The sequence below is a fragment of the Cetorhinus maximus genome, chromosome 20 (assembly GCF_964194155.1).
Source record: "Cetorhinus maximus chromosome 20, sCetMax3.hap1.1, whole genome shotgun sequence".
NCBI classification, from domain to species: Eukaryota; Metazoa; Chordata; class Chondrichthyes; order Lamniformes; family Cetorhinidae; genus Cetorhinus; species Cetorhinus maximus.
In genome coordinates this window covers 18,683,762-18,695,955 of record NC_135898.1, presented here as the reverse complement: position 1 = coordinate 18,695,955, position 12,194 = coordinate 18,683,762, and positions in this window count along the sequence as shown.

The following is a 12,194-nucleotide window of genomic DNA, read 5'->3' as shown; positions in this document are numbered from 1 at the left end:
GCGGTGTACACTATCTGAGCACACACAGACAGGGCACCACAACTGTGTACATTAACTGAGCACACAAAGGACACAACTGTGTATGGTATCTGAGCATACACAGGACATAACTGTGTACAATATCTGAGCACACACACAGGACACAACAGCTGTGTACAGTATCTGAGCACACGCACAGGCACAACTGTGAACAGTATCTGAGCACGCACACACACACATAAGACACAAAAACTTTGTATAGCATCTGAGCACACACAGGATACAACTGTGTACAATATCTGAGCACACACACAAGGCACAACAACTGTTAATAGTATTTGAGCACACAAACAAACATACAGTACACAAAAATATTGTACAGTAATTGAGCACACACAGTACACAACTGTGTACAGTCAGCACACACAGAACACAACAACTGTGTACAGTATATTACCACATACACAGTACACAACTGTGTACAGTACCGGAGCACACACACACATATAGGACACAACAACTGTGTACAGTATCTGAGCACACACAGGACACAATGACTGTCTACAGTCTCTGAGCACACACACACAGGAAAACACAACAGTGTACGGATTCTTAGCACACACACAGTACACAACTGTGTATAGTATCTCAGCACGCACACACCACACAGGACACAACAACAATGTGTACTGCATCTGAGCACACACACAGGACACAAATGTGTTCAGTATCTGAGCACACACACAGGACACAACAACTGTGTACAGTATCTGAGCGCACACAGGACACAACAACTGTGTACAGTATCTGAGCACACACACACAGGATACAACAACTGTGTACGCTAGCTGAGCACATACACAGGACACAACAACTGTGTACAGTATCTGAGCACACACACACACATAGGACACAACAACGGAGTACACTATCTGAGCACAAACACACAGGACACAACAACGGTGTACATTAGCTAAGCACACACAGGACACAACAACTGTGTATATTATCTGATCACAAGCACAGGGCACCACAACTGTGTACAGTATCTGAGCACACACGCACAGGACACAACAACTGTGTACATTATCTGAGCACACACAGGACACAACTGTGTACGGTATCTGAGAATACACAGGACACAACTGTGTACAATATCTGAGCACACACACAGGACACAACAACTGTGTACAGTATCTGAGCACACACCGGACACAACAACTGTGTAAAGTATCAGAGCACACACATGGGGACAACTGTGAACAGTATCTGAGCGCGCACACACATAAGACACAACAAGTTTGTATAGTATCTGAGCACACACAGGATGCAACTATGTACAGTATCTGAGCACACACACAGGGCACAACAACTTTGTACAGTAACTGAGCACACACACAAACATACAGGACACAAAAACTTTGTACAGTAATTGAGCACCCACAGTACACAACAACTGCGTACAGTCTCTTAGCACACACAGAACACAACAACTGTGTACAGTATTTTACCACACACACAGTACACAACAGTGTACAGTATCTCAGCACACACACATCACACAAACAGGACACAACAACTGTATACAGTATCTGAGTACAAAGACCACACAGAGGACACAGCAAATGTGTACCGTATCTAAACACACACACAGGACACAAGTGTGCACAGTATCTGAGCACACACACACCACACAAACAGGACACAACAACTGTATACAGTATCTGAGCACACACAGACAGGACACAACTGTGCACAGTATCTGAACACACACACGCAGGAAACAACCACTGTCTACAGTATCTGAGCACACATGCAGGATACAACAACTGTGTACAGTATCTGAGCACACACAGGACATAACTGTGTACAATATCTGAGGACACACAAAGGACAAAACAACTGTGTATGTTATCTGAGCACACACAGGACACAACAACTGTGTACAGTATCTGAGCACACACTGGAGACAACAACTGTGTACAGAATCTGAGCACACGCAGGACACAACTGTGTACAATATCCGATCACACAACCACACGACACAAGAACTTTGTACAGTATCTGACAACACACACACATACAGGACACGACAACTGTGTACAGTATCAGAGCACACACAGGACACAAAAACTGTGCACAGTATCTGAACACACACACACGCAGGACACAGCAACTGTAACGGTAGCTGAGCACAGACACAGGACACTACAACTGTGTACAGTATCTGAGCACACATACAGGACACAACAACGGTGAGCACTATCTGAGCACACACACAGAACATAACAACGGTGTACAGTATCTGAGCACACAGAGGACACAACTGTGTACAGTATCTGAGCACACATAGGACACAACTGTTTACAATATCTGGGCACACACACAGAGGAATTAACAACTGTGTACAGTATCTGAGCACACGCACACAGGACACAACAACTGTGCACGGAATCTGAGCACTCACACACACAGGACACAACTGTGTACAGTATCTCAGCACACACAGGACACAACAACTGTGTACGGTATCTGAGCACACACACAGTACACAACTGTGTACGAGATCTGAGCACACACTCACCACACAAACAGGACACAACAACTGTGTACAGTATCTAAGCACACACACAAAAATACAGGACACAAAAACTTTGTACAGTAATTGAGCACACACAGTACACAACTGCATACAGTCTCTTAGCACACACAGAACACTACAAATGTGTACAGTATTTTACCACACACACAGTACATAACTGTGTACAGTATCTGAGCACACACACACCACAAAAACAGGACACAACAACTGTATACAGTATCTGAGTACACAGACCACACAGAGGACACAGCAAATGTGTACCGTATCTGAACACACAAACAGGACGCAAGTGTGCACAGTATCTGAGCACACACACACCACACAAACAGGACACAACAACTGTATACAGTAACAGAGTACACACACAAAACCGGACACAACAACTGTGAACGGTATCTGAGCGCTCACACACGACACAACTGTGCACAGTATCTGAACACACACACGCAGGACACAACAACAGTCTACAGTATCTGAGCACACATGAAGGACACAACAACTGTGCACAGTATCTGAGCACACACACAGGACACAACAACCGTGTGCAGTATCTGAGCACACAGAGGACACAACTGTGTACAGTATCTGAGCGCACACAAGACACAACTGTTTACAATATCTGGGCACACACACACAGAGGATTTAACAACTGTGTACAGTATCAGAGCGCACGCACACAGGACGCAACAACTGTGCACGGAATCTGAGCACTCACACAGGACACAACATTGTACAGTATCTCAGCACACAGAGGATACAACAACTGTGTACAGTATCAGAGCACACACAGGACACAACAACTGTGTACGGTATCTGAGCACACACACACAGTACACAACTGTGTGCAGTATCTGAGCACACACTCACCACACAAACAGGACACAACAACTGTATATAGTATCTGAGCACACACACCACACAGGACACAAAAACAGTATACTGTATCTGAGTACACACACAGGACACAACTGTGTACAGTATCTGAGCACACACGCACAGGACACAACAACTGTCTACAGTATCTGAGTACACACAATGGACACAACAACTGTGTGCAGTATCTGCGCACACAGACAGGACACAACTGCGTACAGTATCTGAAAACACACAGGACACAACTGTGTACAATATCTGAGCACACACGCACAGGACACAACAACTGTCTACAGTATCTGAGTACACACAATGGACACAACAACTGTGTGCAGTATCTGCGCACACAGACAGGACACAACTGTGTACAGTATCTGAAAACACACAGGACACAACTGTGTACAATATCTGAGTACACACACAGGACACAACAACTGTGTACAGTAACTGACCACACACACAGGACACAGCAACTGTGTACAGTATCTTGGCACACTCAGGACACAACAACCGTGTACAGAATCTGAGCACACACAGGACACAGCTGTGCATAATATCTGAGAACACACACAGGACACAACAACTGTGTACAGTATCTGAGCACACACACACATAAAGGACACAACAACTGTGTACAATATTTGAGCAAACACAGTCAACAACAACTGTGTACAGAATCTGAGCACACACACAGTACACAACAACTGTGTACAGCATCTGAGCACACACAGGACACAACTGTGGACAATATCTGACCACACACAGGATACAACAACTGTGTTTGGTATCTTAGCACACACACACAGTTTAGAACTGAGTACAGTATCCGAGCACACACACACCATACAAAGAGGACACAACAACTGTATACAGTATCTGAGCACACACACCACACAGGACACAACAACTGTCTACAGTACCTGAGCACACACACAGGACCCAACAACTGTGTACAGTATCTGAGCACACACAGGACAGAGCTGTGCACAATATTTGAGAGCACATACAGGACACAACAACTGTGTACAACATCTGAGCACACACACACATACAGGACACAACAACTGTGTACAGTATCTGAGCACACACAGGACACAAAAACTGTGTACATTATCTGAGCACACACACAGGACACAACAACAATGTGTACTGTATCTGAGGACAGACACAGGACACAGCTGTGTTCAGTATCTGAGCACACACACGCAGGACACATCAACTGTCTATAATATATGAGTACACACACAGGACACAACAATTGTGTACAATTTCTGAGCACACACACAGGACATAACTGTGTAGAGTATCTGAGCACACACAGGGCACAACTGTGCACAATACCTATGGAAACACACACGACACAACAACTGTGTACAGTATCTGAGCACACACACATGATACAACAACTATGTACAGTACCTGAACGCACACAGGACACAACTGTTTACAGTATCTGAGCACACACAGGACACAACTGTGTACAATATCTGAGCACACACACACACATGACACAACAACTGTTTACCGTATCTGAGCACACACACACAAAAAGGACAAAACATCTGTGTACATTATCTGAGAACACACTAGACACATCAACTGTATTCAGTATCTGAGCACACACGCTGGACACAACAACTGTGTACGCTAGCGGAGCACACACACAGGAAGCAACAACTGTGTGCAGTATCTGAGCACACAGACAGGACACAACTGTGTACAATATCTGAGTGCACACGCAGGACACAACAACTGTGTACAGTAACTGAGCACACACAAGACACAACAACTGTGTACAGTATCTTGGCACACTCAGGACACAACATCTGTGTACAGTATCTGAACACACACAGGATACTGCTGTGCACAATATCTGAGAACACACACAGGACACAACAACTGTGTACAGTATCTGAGCGCACGCACACAGGACGCAACAACTGTGCATGGAATCTGAGCACTCACACAGGGCACAACTGTGTACAGTATCTCAGCACACAGAGGATACAACAACTGTGCACAGTATCAGAGCACACACAGGACACAACAACTGTGTACGGTATCTGAGCACACACACACAGTACACAACTGTGTGCAGTATCTGAGCACACACTCACCACACAAACAGGACACAACAACTGTATATAGTATCTGAGCACACACACCACACAGGACACAAAAACAGTATACTGTATCTGAGCACACACACAGGACACAACTGTGTACAGTATCTGAGCACACACGCACAGGACACAACAACTGTCTACAGTATCTGAGTACACACAATGGACACAACAACTGTGTGCAGTATCTGCGCACACAGACAGGACACAACTGTGTACAGTGTCTGAAAACACACAGGACACAACTGTGTACAATATATGAGTACACACGCAGGACACAACAACTGTGTACAGTAACTGACCACACACACAGGACACAGCAACTGTGTACAGTATCTTGGCACACTCAGGACACAACAACTGTGTACAGAATCTGAGCACACACAGGACACAGCTGTGCACAATATCTGAGAACACACACAGGACACAACAACTGTGTACAGTATCTGAGCACACACACACATAAAGGACACAACAACTGTGTACAATATTTGAGCAAAAACAGTCAACAACAACTGTGTACAGTATCTGAGCACACACACACATAAAGGACACAACAAATGTGTACAATATTTGAGCAAACACAGTCAATAACAACTGTGTACAGAATCTGAGCACACACACAGTACACAACAACTGTGTACAGCATCTGAGCACACACAGGACACAACTGTGGACAATATCTGACCACACACAGGATACAACAACTGTGTTTGGTATCTTAGCACACACACAGTTTAGAACTGAGTACAGTATCCGAGCACACACACACCATACAAAGAGGACACAACAACTGTATACAGTATCTGAGCACACACACCACACAGGACACAACAACTGTGTACAGTATCTGAGCACAAACACACAGGACACAGCAACAGTGTACCGTTTCTGAGCACATCCACAGGACACAACAACTGTGTACAGTATCTGAGCTCAAACACAGGATACAACTGTGTACAGTATCTTAGCACACACAGGACACAACAACTGTGTACGGTATCTGAGCACACAGAGTAAACAACTGTGTACAGTATCTGAGCACACACCACACAAACAGGACATAGCAAATGTATACAGTGTCTGAGCACACACACCACACAGGACACAAAAACTGTATACTGTATCTTAGCACACACAGGACACAACTGTGTACAGTATCTGAGCACACACGCACAGGACACAACAACTGTCTACAGTACCTGAGCACACACACAGGACCCAACAACTGTGTACAGTATCTGAGCACACACAGGTCAGAGCTGTGCACAATATTTGAGTGCACATACAGGACACAACAACTGTGTACAACATCTGAGCACACACACACATACAGGACACAACAACTGTGTACAGTATCTGAGCACACACAGGACACAAAAACTGTGTACCGTATCTGAGCACACACACAGGACACAACAACAATGTGTACTGTATCTGAGGACAGACACAGGACACAGCTGTGTTCAGTATCTGAGCACACACACGCAGGACACATCAACTGTCTATAATATATGAGTACACACACAGGACACAACAATTGTGTACAATTTCTGAGCACACACACAGGACATAACTGTGTACAGTATCTGAGCACACACACACATAAAGGACACAACAACTGTGTACAATATTTGAGCAAACACAGTCAACAACAACTGTGTACAGAATCTGAGCACACACACAGTACACAACAACTGTGTACAGCATCTGAGCACACACAGGACACAACTGTGGACAATATCTGACCACACACAGGATACAACAACTGTGTTTGGTATCTTAGCACACACACACAGTTTAGAACTGAGTACAGTATCCGAGCACACACACACCATACAAAGAGGACACAACAACTGTATACAGTATCTGAGCACACACACCACACAGGACACAACAACTGTCTACAGTACCTGAGCACACACACAGGACCCAACAACTGTGTACAGTATCTGAGCACACACAGGACAGAGCTGTGCACAATATTTGAGAGCACATACAGGACACAACAACTGTGTACAACATCTGAGCACACACACACATACAGGACACAACAACTGTGTACAGTATCTGAGCACACACAGGACACAAAAACTGTGTACATTATCTGAGCACACACACAGGACACAACAACAATGTGTACTGTATCTGAGGACAGACACAGGACACAGCTGTGTTCAGTATCTGAGCACACACACGCAGGACACATCAACTGTCTATAATATATGAGTACACACACAGGACACAACAATTGTGTACAATTTCTGAGCACACACACAGGACATAACTGTGTAGAGTATCTGAGCACACACAGGGCACAACTGTGCACAATACCTATGGAAACACACACGACACAACAACTGTGTACAGTATCTGAGCACACACACATGATACAACAACTATGTACAGTACCTGAACGCACACAGGACACAACTGTTTACAGTATCTGAGCACACACAGGACACAACTGTGTACAATATCTGAGCACACACACACACATGACACAACAACTGTTTACCGTATCTGAGCACACACACACAAAAAGGACAAAACATCTGTGTACATTATCTGAGAACACACTAGACACATCAACTGTATTCAGTATCTGAGCACACACGCTGGACACAACAACTGTGTACGCTAGCGGAGCACACACACAGGAAGCAACAACTGTGTGCAGTATCTGAGCACACAGACAGGACACAACTGTGTACAATATCTGAGTGCACACGCAGGACACAACAACTGTGTACAGTAACTGAGCACACACAAGACACAACAACTGTGTACAGTATCTTGGCACACTCAGGACACAACATCTGTGTACAGTATCTGAACACACACAGGATACTGCTGTGCACAATATCTGAGAACACACACAGGACACAACAACTGTGTACAGTATCTGAGCGCACGCACACAGGACGCAACAACTGTGCATGGAATCTGAGCACTCACACAGGGCACAACTGTGTACAGTATCTCAGCACACAGAGGATACAACAACTGTGCACAGTATCAGAGCACACACAGGACACAACAACTGTGTACGGTATCTGAGCACACACACACAGTACACAACTGTGTGCAGTATCTGAGCACACACTCACCACACAAACAGGACACAACAACTGTATATAGTATCTGAGCACACACACCACACAGGACACAAAAACAGTATACTGTATCTGAGCACACACACAGGACACAACTGTGTACAGTATCTGAGCACACACGCACAGGACACAACAACTGTCTACAGTATCTGAGTACACACAATGGACACAACAACTGTGTGCAGTATCTGCGCACACAGACAGGACACAACTGTGTACAGTGTCTGAAAACACACAGGACACAACTGTGTACAATATATGAGTACACACGCAGGACACAACAACTGTGTACAGTAACTGACCACACACACAGGACACAGCAACTGTGTACAGTATCTTGGCACACTCAGGACACAACAACTGTGTACAGAATCTGAGCACACACAGGACACAGCTGTGCACAATATCTGAGAACACACACAGGACACAACAACTGTGTACAGTATCTGAGCACACACACACATAAAGGACACAACAACTGTGTACAATATTTGAGCAAAAACAGTCAACAACAACTGTGTACAGTATCTGAGCACACACACACATAAAGGACACAACAAATGTGTACAATATTTGAGCAAACACAGTCAATAACAACTGTGTACAGAATCTGAGCACACACACAGTACACAACAACTGTGTACAGCATCTGAGCACACACAGGACACAACTGTGGACAATATCTGACCACACACAGGATACAACAACTGTGTTTGGTATCTTAGCACACACACAGTTTAGAACTGAGTACAGTATCCGAGCACACACACACCATACAAAGAGGACACAACAACTGTATACAGTATCTGAGCACACACACCACACAGGACACAACAACTGTGTACAGTATCTGAGCACAAACACACAGGACACAGCAACAGTGTACCGTTTCTGAGCACATCCACAGGACACAACAACTGTGTACAGTATCTGAGCTCAAACACAGGATACAACTGTGTACAGTATCTTAGCACACACAGGACACAACAACTGTGTACGGTATCTGAGCACACAGAGTAAACAACTGTGTACAGTATCTGAGCACACACCACACAAACAGGACATAGCAAATGTATACAGTGTCTGAGCACACACACCACACAGGACACAAAAACTGTATACTGTATCTTAGCACACACAGGACACAACTGTGTACAGTATCTGAGCACACACAGGACACAAAAACTGTGTACCGTATCTGAGCACACACACAGGACACAACAACAATGTGTACTGTATCTGAGGACAGACACAGGACACAGCTGTGTTCAGTATCTGAGCACACACACGCAGGACACATCAACTGTCTATAATATATGAGTACACACACAGGACACAACAATTGTGTACAATTTCTGAGCACACACACAGGACATAACTGTGTACAGTATCTGAGCACACACACACATAAAGGACACAACAACTGTGTACAATATTTGAGCAAACACAGTCAACAACAACTGTGTACAGAATCTGAGCACACACACAGTACACAACAACTGTGTACAGCATCTGAGCACACACAGGACACAACTGTGGACAATATCTGACCACACACAGGATACAACAACTGTGTTTGGTATCTTAGCACACACACACAGTTTAGAACTGAGTACAGTATCCGAGCACACACACACCATACAAAGAGGACACAACAACTGTATACAGTATCTGAGCACACACACCACACAGGACACAACAACTGTCTACAGTACCTGAGCACACACACAGGACCCAACAACTGTGTACAGTATCTGAGCACACACAGGACAGAGCTGTGCACAATATTTGAGAGCACATACAGGACACAACAACTGTGTACAACATCTGAGCACACACACACATACAGGACACAACAACTGTGTACAGTATCTGAGCACACACAGGACACAAAAACTGTGTACATTATCTGAGCACACACACAGGACACAACAACAATGTGTACTGTATCTGAGGACAGACACAGGACACAGCTGTGTTCAGTATCTGAGCACACACACGCAGGACACATCAACTGTCTATAATATATGAGTACACACACAGGACACAACAATTGTGTACAATTTCTGAGCACACACACAGGACATAACTGTGTAGAGTATCTGAGCACACACAGGGCACAACTGTGCACAATACCTATGGAAACACACACGACACAACAACTGTGTACAGTATCTGAGCACACACACATGATACAACAACTATGTACAGTACCTGAACGCACACAGGACACAACTGTTTACAGTATCTGAGCACACACAGGACACAACTGTGTACAATATCTGAGCACACACACACACATGACACAACAACTGTTTACCGTATCTGAGCACACACACACAAAAAGGACAAAACATCTGTGTACATTATCTGAGAACACACTAGACACATCAACTGTATTCAGTATCTGAGCACACACGCTGGACACAACAACTGTGTACGCTAGCGGAGCACACACACAGGAAGCAACAACTGTGTGCAGTATCTGAGCACACAGACAGGACACAACTGTGTACAATATCTGAGTGCACACGCAGGACACAACAACTGTGTACAGTAACTGAGCACACACAAGACACAACAACTGTGTACAGTATCTTGGCACACTCAGGACACAACATCTGTGTACAGTATCTGAACACACACAGGATACTGCTGTGCACAATATCTGAGAACACACACAGGACACAACAACTGTGTACAGTATCTGAGCGCACGCACACAGGACGCAACAACTGTGCATGGAATCTGAGCACTCACACAGGGCACAACTGTGTACAGTATCTCAGCACACAGAGGATACAACAACTGTGCACAGTATCAGAGCACACACAGGACACAACAACTGTGTACGGTATCTGAGCACACACACACAGTACACAACTGTGTGCAGTATCTGAGCACACACTCACCACACAAACAGGACACAACAACTGTATATAGTATCTGAGCACACACACCACACAGGACACAAAAACAGTATACTGTATCTGAGCACACACACAGGACACAACTGTGTACAGTATCTGAGCACACACGCACAGGACACAACAACTGTCTACAGTATCTGAGTACACACAATGGACACAACAACTGTGTGCAGTATCTGCGCACACAGACAGGACACAACTGTGTACAGTGTCTGAAAACACACAGGACACAACTGTGTACAATATATGAGTACACACGCAGGACACAACAACTGTGTACAGTAACTGACCACACACACAGGACACAGCAACTGTGTACAGTATCTTGGCACACTCAGGACACAACAACTGTGTACAGAATCTGAGCACACACAGGACACAGCTGTGCACAATATCTGAGAACACACACAGGACACAACAACTGTGTACAGTATCTGAGCACACACACACATAAAGGACACAACAACTGTGTACAATATTTGAGCAAAAACAGTCAACAACAACTGTGTACAGTATCTGAGCACACACACACATAAAGGACACAACAAATGTGTACAATATTTGAGCAAAC